Source organism: Stomoxys calcitrans, chromosome 3, assembly GCF_963082655.1.
Source record: "Stomoxys calcitrans chromosome 3, idStoCalc2.1, whole genome shotgun sequence".
Taxonomy (NCBI): domain Eukaryota; kingdom Metazoa; phylum Arthropoda; class Insecta; order Diptera; family Muscidae; genus Stomoxys; species Stomoxys calcitrans.
In genome coordinates, this window is record NC_081554.1 from 125,707,853 (window position 1) to 125,726,933 (window position 19,081).

At 38.1% G+C, this 19,081-nt stretch overlaps 1 protein-coding gene across 1 annotated transcript in view; it reads right to left on the minus strand.

Moving 5' to 3' along the window:
- Positions 1-19,081, minus strand: part of LOC131996132 (uncharacterized) — a 212,053-nt gene that overhangs the window by 105,334 nt on the left and 87,638 nt on the right. The window lies entirely within an intron of this gene.

A 19,081-nucleotide genomic window follows, 5' to 3' on the forward strand; every position in this document is an offset into this window, starting at 1 on the left:
TACCCGAAAGCGATGAAAACAGAAATTGTACATATTCTAAGGACATTCTACATCAAACATAGTCTCTTGTGTGGAAAGCAATGCTGTGTTGGGGTATTCATATGAAAACCACTTCTGGGAATCGAAGGATATGGAATTAATTGCTGAATACAAAGTATTGAGGTTGGTCACGATGTAACATTACTTTTTGTAATTATTAACAAAAATAATCGAAAAAAAAATAAGATTAAAATTATTTTTAATGGCCTGTGTTTATTATACCCTCCACCATAGGATGGGGGGTATACTAATTTCGTCATTCTGTTTGTAACTATTCGAAATATTTGTCAGTCAGTCTGTCGAAAGCACGCTAACTTCCGAAGGAGTAAAGCTATTAGTGTAGGTCGGTTGGTATTGTACAATAAATGGGCCATATCGGTCCATGTTTCGATATAGCTGCCATATAAACCGATCTAGGGTCTTGACTTCTAGAGCCTCTAGAGTGCGCAATTCTTATCCGATTGGGATGAGTTTTTGCACGTAGTATTTTGTTATAATACCCAACAACTGTGTTAAGTATGGTTCAAATCGGTTAATAACCTGATATAGCTGCCATATAAACCGATCTGGGATTTTGACTTCTTGAGCCTCTAGAGGCCGCAATTATTGTCTGATTTTTGTACGAAATTTTGTACGACGGATTCTCTCATGACCATCAACATACGTGTTTATTATGGTCTGAAACGGTCTATATCCCGATACAGCTCCCATATAAATCGATCTCCCTATTTTACTTCTTGAGGCCCCAAAGGGCGCAATTCTTATTCGAATCGGCTGACATTTTACACAGGTCTCCAACATATAATTTAATTGTGGTCCAAACCGGACCATATCTTGATATCGCTCTAATAGCAGAGCAAATCTTTTTTTATATCCTTTTTTTGCCTAAGAAGAGATGCCGGGAAAAGAACTCGACAAATGCGATCCATGGTGGAGGGTATATAAGATTCGGCCCGGCCGAACTTAGCACGCTTTTAGTTGTTTTTTTTTTTGGTTCATTAAGGGGTGAAATAATCAATAACGGTTTGGTACCAAAACCAATAATGATACCAGTTCGGTAATAGGGCTAGTAGCAATAGGTACTAATCATTTTATGTTTCATCCATACTATCCGGTTTTGTGTTTGTACCAAACGGTGTTGCTTTACCATCAATAACGTGTGGTACAGAAATGAGCACGTTTGGTATCAACCTTTTTCTGGGTGTAGGAACAATTGAAGTGGGATAGTCAATGGACTGTCCTCGGTATCCTTCGACGTCCTTTCGGAATTGCCTGGGCCTCCTCCAGCTTGTGACGATACAGAGTGATATAACTGACTGATTTCGAGCATCAACATTCCGTTGACATATATCGTTGCGCCATAAAAAGATTGAAAGATATGCACAGGAGCAGCTCTGAATTTAGGCAAGAAGGAAGACTTTTCGTCTCTACCAATGACACATTCATAGATGCCAAAGATTCCCTCAGATCCTGAATCTATAGTTAGGAGACTAAGGGTCTGTAATCCCAATCTTTCAACCACCGACTGGAAGATTGGTAGATCGGTGACATGAAGTATTCATACTTAACCCTGGCTGCCTCGCCGTCTAGTCTAAAGGAGTTGTGTACAAACCACTCCGAATTTGTAAAGAAGAAGGTGGGGTTGGGGAACCAGGGGACGGCTCAGCAGTTGTTGGCAACCACATCTCTAAGGTTAAGCGTATTGCGGGAGACTGAAAACCAACTCCCACGATCAGAAGAGGTAGGGAAGGAGTCGAAGACCCGAAAAATCTTGTATGGGTGGATCATCGATTGGATTAGGCTCAAGGTGTGCACAAGCGCGAAAGGACTGAACTCAAAAGTAAGCTGGCGAAGCATCAAAGGAGGAATCGCCCACACCGAGAGTGTCCAGTGCACTGATGAAGAGTGGTCCATGGTTTTCTCAACTGTCCCAGGATGCATAAGAAAAATCATCATGACAAGTTCGAATGAGCCTTGTGAGGATGAACTCATGGTGGACTCAGAAGACGAGGCTAAAGCAATAGTGGTGTAAAGTCTAAATCCTGACTATGGTCCATCCGCAGATACATCTCAACCATAGTAAGGCCCTTCGGCGACCTAACGCTCCTTCTGATGGGAAGAGGATTTGACGCTGTTCTTATCATAGAACCATGGGTTTGAACCGCATGTTTATATACTGCAGTTGTCAGACAAAAAGTGCTATATGGTGTTTCGATGTGGTGGACCGCGCTTGAAAATTCGTAACTCAGCCCCATCCAAAGGATGGGTTTTGTTGTGCATAACAGCCACACTGAGGACGACACCATCAGATGCCCGATCCCAATAAGGAAAATACGAAATATCATGGCGATCGGTTAACGGTAATCCGTGCGGCCCTCGGGCCCTAGCCCTATTTTTAAGGACAATAATTCATCAAAATTTTTTCTAAAGATTAATAATTCAGCGTAACATCCTCTTCAGCCCGGGCTGTACCCCCCAGGATATTATTTTTTTTAAAGAAAAAGTTTCATTTTAAATTTTTCCTAATGACAAAAATTAAATACAATTTTTTATATTCATAATTTGGGGCATTTATATTGACGGTGTAATTTTTTTTAATTTGTTTAAAGAAAATTAAAAAAGAAATTAAATTTTTTGAAAAAATAAAAAATCTTTTTATTTCCTAAGCCACAATGTATTTACAAAAAAAAAAAAAAAAACAAAAAAGCGAAAAAAGGTGGATTTAATTACATTGACAGTAAATAGCGCCTGCTGGTTATCGCCACAAATTAATATTTTTAATATAGAAACCATCAAATGCAACAAAACACTAAAATGGATTCCAGAAATCTCACTCCTAAGATTTTGAGAAAAAAAAAAATATTTCGATGTTTTAGCTATAAATAATTGTTAAGAAAAGCCAATTTCCCCCAAAATATGGCATTATATCAGGGAAAATTTGTTTTTAACTAGTTTTAGTCGTCCACTTTACGCCAATCCAAATTTCATTAAGATGCCTCTTTCCTTGCTTGTGCTGCAATGTTTCTAAGACAGCTCCGGTCTAGGGTATTTTGGGTATCTACCCCTTCGTATGTAATGGGTTAATGACTTTTTCTTTAATGACCAAATCTACCACATTAATTTACATTTAAAAAGAATTATTTCCAACGAAACCATTTCGTAATTTCCTTTGAATTTGGTAATTCACAATACAGTTAGAATCGAAATCTATCAGTCAATATCAAGCAGCGTTGATTCTAGTAGAAATGTGTTGGTTCTGTAGGCTTTGACCGTAGTTTTGGACACAGTGAAATGTTTTTTAAAAAATTATAAATAATAAAAAAATTTCTTCCAAAGAAGTAGTTTTACAATTAAAACATCACAATATCCAGCTTAAGTAAGGAAATGTGTTAAAACAATATAAGTCGGCAGACTTTTATCTATGAGAGCAAGTTTAATATTACACTTACGGTTGTCGTTAGGTCATTTGACATCAATAGTTTTTTTATTTCATCTACCGAGAAAAATTAGTATGCAAAGAAAGCAAAAAGCTTACAACTGCAATAATCACATTTTCTTATTTATTTTATCTCCAATAAATTAGGAATCTTTAGGACTTAAAGCTATTCACGGCAATAGTTGGATGCAATTTTTAGCGGACATCTTTTGCATCAAAAACGGATTTTCGATCGGTTTTAATAAAGTTCGGAGGAAAAATTAACTGCATAATTTAAGCAGAACGTAGATAGCTTGTCGTAAAAATGTTCGAAATTATTTTTTTTTATACCCTCCACCATTGGATGGGGATATATTAAATTCGTCATTCTGATTGTAACACCTCAAAATATGCGTCTAAGACCACTTAAAGTATATATATTCTTGATCGGTTGGGCTAGTAAATGGGCCAAATCGGTTCATGTTTTGATATAGCTGCCATATAAACCCATCTTGGGTCTTGCATTCTTGAGCCTCTAGAGGGCGCAATTCTAATCCGATTTAACTGAAATTTTGCACGTGGTGTTTTGTTATCACGTCCAATCACTGCGCTAAGTATGGTTCAAATCGGTCTATGCTGCCATATAAACCGATCTTGGACCTTGACTTCTTGAGACACTAGAGGGCGCAATTCCCATCCGATTTGGAAGAAATTTTGTACAACGGCTTCTCTCATGACCTTAAACATACATATTTAATATGGAGTGAATCGATCATCTCAACCGATCAATAGCTCGATACAGCTGCCATATAAACCTATCTCCCGATTTTGCTTCTTGAGCCCCTATGAGACGCAATTCTTATCCAAATGAACTGAAATATTACACAATGACTTCCACAATGTTCAGCATTCATTTATGGAACGAATCGGACTATAACTTGATATAGCTCCAATAGCATAACAGTCCTTATTCAATATTCTTTGTTTGCCTAAAAAGAAATACCGCGCATAGAACTCGACAAGTGGGATCCATGTTGGAGGGTATATAAGATTCGGCCCGGCCGAACTTAGCACGCTCTTACTTGTTAAATATTTAACATTTATAATTGCTTCATTATATCAATTTGTTTGCGTAAAATTTTATTGAAATAAAAGTCATTGTTGAAATCATAAAACTAGGTTGAGAGCAAATTAAAATGAGCGCAAAGGAAAAAAATCCATCAAAATACTGAATCTGATTCGCCAACACTATCACTATATTTGCAAAGACAACCACATTTCGAAGGCTTTGAAAGATTTGGATCGGCCTATATATAGTGTGTTGGCAAACAGTACAAAATTCAGGTCAGACTTTAACCAAATGTCATCGCCGACGGAACAGGTCCTGCACCCGAAGCGACTTCAATTTTCAAAAAAAGTTTGAGGTATATAAACCAATTTCACAATAACGGAGGAATTTTTGCAGTTTTCGATTTTAAAAAAATGTGGAGCACCCCCCCCAAAAAAAAAAAATCCGGCTACGTCTCTGACTCCTCTATATATATAATTCGCCCGATTTACACTTATAAGGGCGTAGTTACTATAATTAGCATTAAATTTGGTGTGAAATACTATTCATCTGAAACAATCTGTTAAATTTTATCAAAATCGGTTGATATTTAGATCAAAAGGGGAAAAAATTGAGAAAAATAGGACACACTAAAATAGATATTATTTTGTTGAAATATAACAACAAACAATCATTAAATCAATAAATCCACTCATATTCCATATTGTATGAAATAATTACGAAACCTATACATTTCATGTCAGCTCGCATTGCAATAACTACATCAGGGTGGGTCTTGATTTATTGTCAATGTAAAATTGATTGGTAATTTATAAGACTGATTTTAGGTACATATGTTTGTCTGTCAAAATTGGTTGTAATTTAAAGACTAATTTAAAACGGGGAAAAAATAAACATTAAAGAAGGATTCTGTTAATTAATTTCTGCCACTAAACTGGCAGTACTAAGTAAAATGCCGTTAATAGCTAACTCCACATGACGATGTTGGTGCAAAAGTCGTGACTGCAGTGCAGAATTCGACTACCAAACTCTGGAGCAAAAATTTAACAAACACAGAACATGTTGCCTGTTACCAATTTCAATGGTTTATACCCTACCTCACTTCTATGGTAAAGGGTATCATACCATTTGGCGCTTTTGTTTGCCACTCTTGGAAGAAAAAGCATGCAGTTTGGCTTAGAATTACGTTCTGATTCGATTTAGCTATACCCGCCTGTCTGTATGTCCATGTATTCCTGTAATCATTGCCATAAAAGTTTGCCCATGGAGTAACGTTGTTTACGAGTCATGTCGAAGAAATCAGTGCAGATTTCGGTATAGGTCCTATATATAACTTTTATCAAACAAGTAGATTCCTCTTCTATGATAAGGAGGTATCTTATCATATAGCTTAAACTTGAATCGCTAGGCGCAAGATATCTATAGTTTTATCTGCCAGAATTGGGCCCCTAAAGCTAGAGAATGGAATCAAAAAGATGTCGGGCCACAGCGGAGTAAAAGGAATAGCATGTCAAGTATGGCAATGAAGGCCAGAGAACTGCCGTCAATAAACTTGGTTCACCCGACGTTTTTCGGGGCGACACAGTCCGAGTTAAGGGCGTGCATGAAACATTTTAGAACAGCGAAACGGTTGGTACGACGAACGAAAATCCTCGTGAAAAGGGATACTATTGAAAAAAAATAAAAGGAGGTCAGTATAGCTTTCGTTATCATAACTGTACACATACGACTAGGAGCTCACTTATGCAAACTCGGTGCGGCAAGTGATAGCATGTGTAGGGCATGCAGAGAAGTTGATGAAACGTCGGAGCATTTAATACGCCATTGCCCGGCTTTCGCCGCTAACAGACACTGGCGCTTAGGTGAGGAAACAATACCAGACATGAACCAACTTAGGGGAGTGGTATGGCACTAAGTAGCACGAAATTCCTAACTTAGATTTTCTTTTTCGAGGTTACTTTTAGTATTAAGAGCGCACAACAAAACGATATATTCAACCTAAACGAACTCACCTAACATTTATACAGGATTAGGTCCAATTGGGATACCTCGTTGAACCCAGCAATTCTCTAAGACAGCTGTTCACCATTCAACAAGTCAGCAAGTCATAGACACATAACTGTAACTTATGAAGTATGCCATCATACCAAACAGTGTTAAAGGCTCTCCCAATATCCAGTCCGACCACTAACATATTCAATAATCCATTTTCCTATTCAGACCATTCACAGAGTACCTTGATCACAAGAATACATGTACAGACAGAAGGACATAGATAAATCGAATTAGGAAGCGATTCTAAGCCGATCGGTATACTTATCAATGGGTCTAGCTCTTCTCCTACTAAGCGTTGCAAACAAATGGACAGAGTTGTTATACCCTGTACACAGAGGATATAAAGAGCACAAGCGCTTTATAAAAAATATGTTTCGCCTTGTTCTCGTACTAAACCTTTTTTGTTTGTTATTTGTTTGCAAGTTTTCAACAAAGATTTAAAAAATGTCCATCCTAATATTCAACAGTAAATTACAAATGAAGAAAACGTTACAAAAACCGTACAAGATAAACCACAAATATCTACAAACATACACGAACAGCTTGCGATTCGGCGAGTTGGTTTGGTATTTGCCAAAGTAGATCGAAGACTTGGCCGCAAATTGAATATTGGACTTTGATTTACATAAAATATTCGTTGTTATTTGATTATTAGTTAACAACTACCGTGCATTTGCCATAGAATGTCATTCCTCTCCTTTATCTTGACCACGGATCATTTAAGCATACCGGTTTTAAAGTTTGATATGTTCAATTGGTTTGTAACGGCAGGGAATGTTGCACAAACTCACAGATATTCAAGTAAGAGAAATGCACAACAACATATGAGAGATGCTAAGTGCACTGTGATTACCATTCGGGATTTTCTGTTCACCACACTTGAATTATGGTTTTAATTGGTCCCCACAAACGTCTAAGAACTGTAAATTTTGCAACAATATTGCCTGAAGTGCCAATGACACTTATAACACTGTGGAAAAGGCATTTAATTACAGACGACCCAAAACGTTAAAAGATCTATAACAAATAATTACGATGTAAAGCTTCATTGGTCTTTTTCAAATTCATACACCTAGCTTCTTAAATTGCTATTTAAAATGATATTTAAACCGGTGAGGATGAAGGGGGCATATATGTTCCATTTATATATGTCACATCTTTGATATCATTGAATTAGCAACAGTTTTACCATTTTTCCACACCATTGGATGTGAAATTTAGTATGGCCGATCTCGAAGCTTCTTGGTCAAAAGCCAAACCAAACCCTGACAGGTACCGAACTTCGAATCCAGTGATTAAGAATCATCCAATTAGGTGTAAGAAACATCTCCGCGACCTATGTTAGGTTGGGTATAAGTGGCAGTCTGCCATCAGATTCAAATAGATGTTTTCGTCTATTGTGATACCACAGGAACAGAAGAAGGAAGATGCCTTCTAGCTCATACCGTTGAACCATCCAGATCGCTTTAAAAAGCCCAATAATTTGCGAATGATTACATCCGCTAAATCAGACAGACAGACAGAAGGTGTTCCATAGTCTCTTATTTTTCGATGTACTCACAGCTTCTGCAAAAGTCCTTGCTTTCAACCTTCAATCAGCATGTTTCCTGTCATGACGGACAAGATGACTGAGACGTCTGTTCTAGCCAATGATAGCAAAGTGGTAGACCTCTTCAAGTCTAGATTAGGCCACATAATTTTGGAATACGCACAGCCCCATTTGTTGTCCTTCGGTCCTGGTCCTGAAAACTTAGTTTACATGTTGCTAGAGGCATACCCAGTTTGCCTGGAATGTAAAAGTTAGTTCCTAGTCACGCAAGCTCGGCCGCTTTACAATTTCCTTGGATATTTCTGTGACCGGACACCCGAACAGGTGAGTTTTGAACGGTTGAGCCATGTTGAGGGCAGTTTTTTGTTCAGAAATTCTCCAGGATTTAATGGCTGCCTGTATGTCTGGGAAGATATTTATGCCAAGCGTCGTAATTAAATTATATCTTAGCCATTCCACCACTTCCTTAATTGCAAGGATCTCCGCTTGATACACACTGCAGTGGTCGGGTAACCTTTTCGATATGACCAGTTCTAGATCTTTATAGCACACCCCAAAGTCCACCTGGTCGTATAGTTTGGAACCATCCGTATAAAAGTCTATGTCGTCCTCAGTGCGGCTGTGATGCACAAACAAACCATCCTTTGGATTCGGTTGAGAATTGAACAGTAGCTGTGCTTTTAAAGCACCGTCCACCAGACCACAACACCATATAGCATAATAGGTCTGGCAACTGCAGTATATACCCAATGGTTGACACGCGGTCTAAACCCCTTCAACATTTGCTTTCCCCTAACCGCAATTGCCACGTGATCAGCATACGCGGCCACATTTGCATATTTTTTTTTCCAGAGACAATAATATATTGTTATTGCTATATTTCAAAGTAGAGGAGATCGTACATTTCCTGGAGGTGTTCTTCTGCTAATAATAAACTTTTTTGCGGTGCAATTGATGCCTAAAAACTCCCACTCCTTCATGGTTGTCGTCGGATTTACATTATTGAAAGCACCTTCAATGTCAAGAAAAGCTACCATTGTATATTCATAGACAGCGAGAGAACCCTCTTTGTAGCAGACTAGTTCGTGAAGGGCTGTTTCAGTGGATTTGCCTTTACAACATGCACGCTGCTGCCGCGACAGGCGACCTCCAGGGTCTTTGCCCTAAGATATGTTTCTATCAAGCTCTAAAGAGTCTTCAGCATAAAGGATGATAGACTAATCGAACGGAAATCTTTCGCCTTCGTTTAAAAAGTTTTTCTTGCTTTCGGAATGAAAATGACCTTCATGCCCCTCTATTCCACAGGTATATATGACATGCTGATACACGCAGAGTATATGTCCCTACGCCAAGGAACCAGTCCATCAGCACAGATTGTAATTCACCCGGTGATACATCGTCAGGGCCTGGCGAATTAAAGCAGTCAAGACTTCTTATCGCCCAAAAAAAATTTCGGCTCAGACACAATTTCCTTAATAACCTCCAACGAATGTATAGCAGATACAACCTTTTCTGACGCCACGTTGTCCGTTTTAGAATTGCCGGGAAATGTATATCAACGAGTAGTGTCTCTTCAATATACATTGTCCATACATCCTCTGACTTCTGAAAACAATCCACCGTAATAGGTCTCGAGGACAGAATCTTCCTTAGCCTAGAGGCCTCAGATGTATACTTCACGGAGTTGCAGAATTCTACTTAGGATTTGTTCTGAGCCTTTCTAAGCTCGCCCTTATATTTTCTTAGCTCAATCTTATAGATGTCCCAATCGTGTGGTGCTCATTTGGCTTTTACTCTGTTGAAGAGATTTCTGTAGTCCTTTCTTAGGCCAACCAGCTCTGGGGTCCACCATGGCGGTCGCTGTTTGCCCATTGGCTTGTCACTAGGACATGCGAGTCATTCAGGGCCTTCGTGATCCGGTTTACTTTTATGTCTATATTCTGCACAGCTTCCATTTTTTTCTGGTCTAGAAGGGATAGACGTGTAGAATTTGTGACGAAATTTAACCCAATCAACCGTTTAGCCGAGGGACCACTTCTGCAGTATTTTCCCCAAGTTTGAAACTAATATAACGATGATCACAGAAGCTGTGGTCATCCAACACTTCCCACTCACATATTCCTGCGCTTATATCCTCCGATACAAAGGTAATATCTAGTACCTCCTGTCTGTTCTTGGTAATAAAGGTCGGGTTATCCCCATTATCGCCAGATTGTAACTTATAATATATTTAATAATCGGGTCACCTCGTTTGTTCACATCCATATTTCCCCATATCTGGTGATGTGCAGTAGCATAACTTCCTACAATGAGGCTCTTTTTCCCTACAGAAGCGGCTTCAACCAGCAACTTAAGGCGGCATCTCTGAGTCTTGTGCCATATATAGGGAAGCCAGCCAGTAATGAGACTTGTTTATTTCAGAGCTGGCTACTACTAAATCTTCAGTGCTTAGCGACGGCAAAAGAAAAACATTTGGACTACTCTTTACAAAAACACAAGCTCTGTGTCTCCCATTAGTTTATATCCCTTGAGTAGTTTAAATCCCGGAATTCTTAGTCCACGAATCGTTCCTCCACAAACCCATGGTTTCTGGATAAGAACCACGTTAAATCCCCTGCCATTAGGGGGACCTTCAGTGCAGCCGAAAAGGCCTTACAATGGTGGTTATTTATCTGCAGAATATTGGAGTATACATCTTACTATTTCTCGCTCTAGTTCTTTTGGGCATGGGATGCTGTCCAGGTGACCGCAGCCGAATGCCTAGGAAAATTATAGGCATGCGAATATAGAATAGGTTCGGCCTTGTCCTTAAGACTCGAACCAGGTGTCTTCGCCAAAAGCCCCTTCTGAACAGTCGTCTGTCGGCCAATGGAGCCTGGAGCTTTCGCTCCACTAGTCCATGTCTCAGTAGCAGACAACATGTTACGGCCAAGAGGGAAGTTGTTTTTAAATGGCATTTTAACAAATTCCATAGCTATTAATAACTTAAGTTCTGAGGAAAAAGAAAACCTTTTCGATGAAAAAGAAATAACTTATTTTAAAACAAGTAAAAAGGCGTTAAGTTCGGCCGGGCCGAACTTTGGATACCCACCACCTCGGGTATATATGTAAACCACCTTTCATCAAAATTTGGTAAAAATTTCATACCTTATGTCCCATACCAGTTATATCAAAATATGTTCCGATTTGGACCAAATACTAATAAGTACAGTAGCTATATTTAATAATAATATACGACACGGATGTCGAAAAGCATAAAATATAAGTCACTGTGCCAAATTTCAGTGAAATCAGATCATAAATGCGCCTTTTATGGGACCAAAGCTTAAATCAAGAGATCGGTGTATATGCCAGCTATATTCAAATCTGGACTGATCTGAGCAAAACTTAAGAAGGACGCCGAAGAGCCTAACTAAACTCACTGTCTCAAATTTCAGCGACAATAGACAATAAATGCGTCTTTTATGGCCCAAAAACCTAAAACCTAGATGTCAGTCTGTATGCCAGCTATATCCAAATCTGGACCGATCTGTGCAATATTGCAGAAGTATGTCAAGGGGTCTAACCTAACTCACTGTCCCGAATTGCGGCGACATCGGACAATAAATGAGAATTTTATGGGCCCAAAACCTTAAATCAAGAAATCGGTCTCTATGGCAGCTATATCCAAATCTGAACCCATCAGGGGCAAATTAAAGAAGGATGTCGAAGGGCCTAACACAATTCACTGTCCCAAATTTTATCAAAATCGGATAATAAATGCGGCTTTTGTGGGCCTAAGACCCTAAATCGGAGAATCGGTCTATATGGCAGCTATATCCAAATCTAAACCAATCTGGGCCAAATTAACGAAGGACGACCCTAAATCGGCGGATCGGTCTACATAGGGGCTATATCAAGATATAGTCCGATACAGCCCATCTTCGAACTTAACCTGCTTATGGACAAAAAAAGAATCTGTGCAAAATTTCAGCTCAATATCTCTATTTTTAAAGACTGAAGCGTGATTTCAACAGACAGACGGACGGACATTTCTAGATCGTCTTAGATTTTTACGCTGATCAAGAAGATATATACTTTATAGGGTCGGAAATGGATATTTCTATGTGTTGCAAACGGAATGACAAAATGAATATGCCATCCTTCAAATTTCTTTTTTTACATTTTGTTCTTTTTATACCCTCCACCATAAGATGGGGGGTATACTAATTTCGTCATTCTGTTTGTAACTACTCGAAATATTCGTCTGAGACCCCATAAAGTATATATATTCTTGATCGTCGTGAAATTTTATGTCGATCTAGCCATGTCCGTCCGTCTGTCTGTCGAAAGCACGCTAACTTCCGAAGGAGTAAAGCTAGCCAATTGAAATTTGCACAAATACTTCTTATTAGTGTAGGTCGGTTGGTATTGTAAATGGGCCATATCGGTCCATGTTTTGATATAGCTGCCATATAAACCGATCTTGGATCTTGACTTCTTGAGCCTCTAGAGTGCGCAATTCTTATCCGATTGGAATGAAAATTTGCACGACGTGTTTTGTTATGATATCCAACAACAGTGTCAAGTGTGGTTCAAATCGGTACATAACCTGATATAGCTGCCATATAAACCGATCTGGGGTCTTGACTTCTTGAGCCTCTAGAGTGCGCAATTCTTATCCGATTGGGATGAAATTTTGCACGACGTGTTTTGTTATTATATCCAACAACTGTGTAAAGTATGGTTTAAATCGGTATATAACCTGATATAGCTGTCATATAAAGCGATCTTGGGTCTTGACTTCCTGAGCCTCTAGCGTGCCCAATTCTTATCCGATCAGAATGAAATTTTGCACGACGTGTTTCGTTATAATATCCAACAACTGTGCCAAGTATGGCTCAAATCGGTCCATAACCTGATATAGCTGCCATATAAACCGATCTTGGGTCTTGACTTCCTGAGCCTCTAGAGGGCGCAATTTTTATCCGATTGGAATGGAATTTCGCACGACCTGTTTTGTTATGATACCCAACAACTGTGCCAAGTATGGTTTAAATCGGTTCATAACCTGATATAGCTGCCATATAAACCGATCTTGGGTCTTGACTTCTTGAGCCTCTAGAGCGCACAATTCTTATCCGATTTGAATGAGTTTTTGCACGAAGTATTTCGTCATGATATCCAACCACTGTGCCAAGTATGGTTGAAATCGGTCCATAACCTGATATAGCTGTCATATAAACAGATCTGGGCATTTGACTTCTTGAGCTTCTAGAGTGCGCAATTCCTATCCGATTTGGCTGAAATTTTGCATGACGTATTTTATTTTTACTTTCAACAACTGTCTTAAATAAGGTTCAAATCGGTTCATAACCTGATATAGCTGCCATATAAACCGATCTGGGATCTTGACTTCTTGACCCCTAGAGATCGCAATTATTATCCGATATGCCTGAACTTTTGTACGACGGATCCTCTCATGACCATCAACAAATGTGTTTATTATGTTCTGAGTCGGTCTATAGCCCGATACAGATCCCATATAAATCGTTCTCTCTATTTTACTTCGTGAGCCGCAATATGCGCAATTCTTATACGAATTGGCTGAAATTGTACACAGGTCTCCAACATATAATTTAATTGTGGTCCGAACCGGACCATCGCTCTAATAGCAGAGCAACTCTTTTCTTATCCTTTTTAGCCTAAGAAGAGATGCCGGGAAAACAACTCGACAAATGCGATCCATGGTGGAGGGTATATAAGATTCGGCCCGGCCGAACTTAGCACGCTTTTACTTGTTTTTCTTTATCTTGTTGTTTCACATTGAAAAATCGTGGTTACTTTTTTCAACACAATAATAATTGTAATGATAACATAATTACTTAAAAAAAATCAAATTCCATAATAAATTCTCCCATATATATAATCAATCAATTGATGTGAAATCGGAGTTTCTCAGTCATGGTGAATAAGACCATGTCCACAATATACCGACTATACAATACAATAGATTAAATTAAATTTTCGGGTAGAGAAATATCTTGATTGCACGGCATTTGCCGACGACTTTATTTGAATCCTCAAATCAGATACTAATATGAACCCGAGAATTAACCTCCGATTACTTTTTGAAAAAGTAAAATGATGGTGCGATTACTCTGGAGCTTCGCTTCGCTTTCAACGAAAAAATGCAAATATTTACAAATGTGTCGTAAAAAATTGTTCAAATGTACAGCTTCATGTTATAATTAACAATTTGAGGAAATAAGTAATTTAGGTATGAACCCCTAATAGGCCATTTTAACAAACATTATTTCTAGCAGTTCCACAGCGAGGGATATCAAAATTCGCACCCGAAGTCATTGAATATTATTAAATGTTTATCCAGTAACAAACCGAATTGCGACACCTACAACCATATTTCCATTATTGATGCCCTCATCCTATCGAAAATTAGATATTCCCTTCGCTTCATCGGTTTCGGTCTAAAACATTTACTGAGGAACATAAAGTCGATATTGAACTCAGCAATAACAATTGCAGTAGGTGCACTCAGGACAACTCCAGTAGGAAATACATTATCTGAAACCAATATTATGCCATTGAAGACTCAACCGCTAAATCAATTAACAAAGAAGTTACGAATTTCTCAAAGGATTCCCGAAATTCGCTCTACGGTATATCAAACGGTATATCAATGTGAATGTTCATCCTCTTAGATTCCGAATACGAAAACACCTACTCTTGACATTTAGGCAAGACAACATTAGCATATACTTACATGAAATCAGCAAAAGCGGTCACAATTATGGGCAATTTGTTACAATGTTCAACAGCACAAGGGAAAGCCTTCCTCATCACATGTTTTTATTTACTGATGGTTGAATGTCATCAAAAGAATCGACCAATGTTAGTGTACGCAAATTGGAAAAGATATCAGAGAAAGCACTTTTGCCACCTTATAGTACTATTCTAGCAATCTTTGCCAGACCATGAAACTCACCACGACCGCGACAAAGAAACCTATCGAATACGTGGGAAATTATCGGACTGTTACCGCGGGATTAACTCCAGTACCTCTTATACCACAGAATATATGAAGGAACATGCAATTAGGAGATCGGTACGCCTCCGTTTAGGACACACTAGCTTGAAACTGGAACATAAATATATTTGTTATTGCACCATCTAAAATACACCTAATTCAGAAAATTTATTATGTTCTTGCAACGATCTTAATTCAATAAGATAATAAATATTTAAATGAAATTAATCATCTGGCAACATATTCCAATCTCACAAAACATATCATTAATCATTTGTAATAGAATATTTGAAGAAGAAATTTATACCATCATTCAAATATAACAATAATATATGCAAAATATAACAATTTTTAAAGCCCTGTTATAGCTCTCTAATAAATCAGCTACAATTTTTATTTGTAATTTAATAAATAAATGAAATAAATACTTGGTAAATAGGATCATTCTAAGTACGAATATCGTATGCATTAAATCAAAACTTTATTGAGCTGTAAATTTTACCGGGACAATTTTAAAGTTAATTAATCTATATCTTGTGCGATCAGTGTTGTTATGCAGTACTCATTTGACTAAAGTTATGTTTCATCTGCAAGTAGATTTTATTACACATTTCAACAGACTCTCTGTTGTTATAGCAAACATTTCGGCGTATTGTACTAACAAACATTCATAAAAAATAAGTCTACTAATAATAACAAAATCTGAAAAAGATTGAACGGATCCCCTTTCGTTGATGACCTCCGCAAACAATATAACGACCATGATTTGAACGTGGAATGTGCGAACAAAAAAAATCCGATGGCTCGAAAAGTTTCTACAATAACACTGAGAGGTAACGTCATATAGTACAGCTGCTATGATACGAAACATGAATTTGGCTGTGATTTTGTTATTTGTCGAAGACTAAAGCACCTTGTCTCCAAGTATTCTCCGTTAGATGAGAGGCCAGCCAGAATCCGCATAAAGGCCAAATTCTTCAACATCAGCCTTATTTGTGGCCCCGAAGGAGGACAAGGAAGAAAGGACCAAAAATATTTTCTACGAGTGCCTAAAGAGAAAGAGAGACAAGGTAACCGCTGCCTTCCCTATGATATTAAAATCGCCTTGGAATATTTTAATGCGATTATAGGAAAAGAAAATATAGTTGTTCCAAAAGTCGGAAAACTTAGCATACACAAACTTTAGATAATGGATTGAGGTAATAGACTTCGTCACGGCAAAAACATGGCAGTTAGTAGCATCAGATTCCAACGTCGAAGGACATGGATTTCGTTGCATTTTCCATGGGGTGAGCGATGGTTTACCACTGCGCCATTATATCATCGGAACCAGGAGCAGCAGTTGCGCCAGGCGATGGGAGTATGCCGTTTCCATCTGTTGTGTTTGCAGCTTTTCAAAGTCCAGCTGCAATGTCCGTGCAGCGTTAGATCGAACTTTCCTCGCCATGCTCAAAGCGGTGCGAACCTTTGCTGCAACAAGGTAATGATCCGAATCTATAAACCCTCCACGGATCGAACGTAAGTCTAATACGCTGGATGAATGCCTTCCACAACGTGAAAGGCATTTATCCAGCGTGATCAATGTCATTCCACGTGTTTTGATCGGTTGATAGCCTTGGACTGCAACATATAAACTCAACCTTACCTTATCAGTTAAGTTTGTTGAAACCGGTTCAAATTTAGATAAAGTTACAAATATATGGATTGCCCGATTTCCACTTATCTTTTGCCACACTATATTATATTTTTGACAGTAGTATTAAAATTCCGGCTTCTATAAGCTCATTAAGTTCACGGTTATCTCTATAGAAAAAACTTTGAACTATTATCTTTAATGAGAATTTCTTTCAAATTTCATTTTTAGAGAAAATTTCATCAAACTTTTTTCCTTATGCTGACTTTAGACATCAAGATTTATTCTGAAATTTTAATGTCTTAATCAAGACTTTCAGAACCCCGTGTACTTTGGGGATCCAAAAAGAACCTTTCATTTGCGTCCCACACGAGGTTTAAATGTGGACTGAATCACATGATGAAGCTACTTTGGATGAGAGCAACGTTTAGCAGTGGAACAGGATAGATATTCATGAATAATTAAACATTTTTTTGAGAAATGCAAAACTCGCAATACAATATAAACATCCCTGACACAGTTATGCCAAATTTAAAAATATTACGAGTCTGTAAAGAAATATGCGATGTGTAATCTTCTCCCAACTATCTTTAATTTGAGTCCCAAACTGTCCCGATCGACCTTTTGAGAAAAAAATGTCGTAGATGGAGTCAAATAGTGCGATCGGTTTATGTGGGTGCTATATCAGATATTTGGCCGATTTAGACTATAATTGGTATGGTTGTTGAAATGAGCTGTATGACGACGATAGCATAGTTACACGCATCAAAATACAACGACTGCGTTGGCTAGGTCATGTTGTCAGAATGGATGAAGAAACTCCAGCAAAGAAGTCTTTTGAAGGCAAACATGGTGGTACACGCATACCGGGAAGACCAAAAGCCTGATGGAAAGATCAAGTTGTGGGAGTCACCTCGAAACTTGGTGTCAGAGATTTTAGAATGAGCACAGAAGATCGAGGCGCTTGGAACGCTATTCTACGTTCGGCTAGTGGAACAAATATTCTGTCATGGCCAATTAAAGAAAAGTAAGTATTTGTGGAAATTTTCAAGCGCCTAGCTTTACTCCTTCTAAGTTAGTGTCCTTTCTACAGACAGGCAGACGGACAGATAAATCAATAACCAAATGTTATGTATGTGAGTGCTGCCCTATCACAAACGTAAAAGCTATTCAAAACTACCTTCCAAATAGCATGCAAATAATAATGAATGTTAATAGGGACAGAAACGTTGCTGCCGGTTCTAAAAATAGAGAATTGTATATGGTTGCCTTTACCAGCGCTTATAATATACAATTGGTAGCCGATTAAATAGTGCACGCTAACTTTCGAACAGTTCAAAAAAAGTCTTCTTGTTGATTGAGGTTTAAAATGGTTTTATTCAAGTTCTTAAAATATATCAGCAGCAAATATTTGATGATTTAGCAAAACATTACTGCTGCCCCATATTCAGCAAAATTTCTGCTGTACCAGCAAATTGCTGTTTTTACTAAAAAATTTCCCGTCATCTAGAATCTTCTTGAAAAAACGACCCCACCATAAAATGGGAGTGCAATAATCTAGTCGTTTCGCTTATAACACTTCTACCTAATGTCAATCTTTCAATTTCACTTTCTGCACCCCTAGTCTGCCACCTAACCTAATCTAATTTTGTATAGTTTTCCAATTGTGATGAAATGCCCCATATGCATAGGTTGGCCATTGTCTAAAATGTCTCTGTTTGAAAATAATGGAATAATTCAATTTAAATTCCACCGTCAAATGTTATTTTAGCATTACAAAGTGCGATGAGTATAAACAAAGCAAACGTGGATGCTCCCTAATGTATCATGGATGCTGGTGGCATGGATTTAAAAATAATGCATCATACTTTGTCGTGGCAAGCCCTCACTTTTGGCTAAAATAATAAGTCCAATAATAGATTTGCACAGGAAGTTCGCCAATTTGAATAATCTTAATACAATGACAAATTCAAAGTTCATCGCGATCATAATTTCTGCATTCTTAACTTCAGTCAATCATTGTCACCGGAATGCAAACAAACGATTGCCAAAAACGTTTTTTTCCTTCCACACACACACACACATTCACTTTCCCATTATTAAAAGCCTGGCTATGTGTGTGTAATGAAAATTCATTTTTAATTTGGCGCGCAGTGTGTTTTTTGTTTTGTTCCACAAAACATCGTTGGCCTACTCCCTCGCTCCGCTCTCACTTATTCTGAAACTACTTTGAATTTTCACCCCAATCAGCGTCGAAATGACATTCGATTGGTTTGCAAGTGCCTCGTTGACGG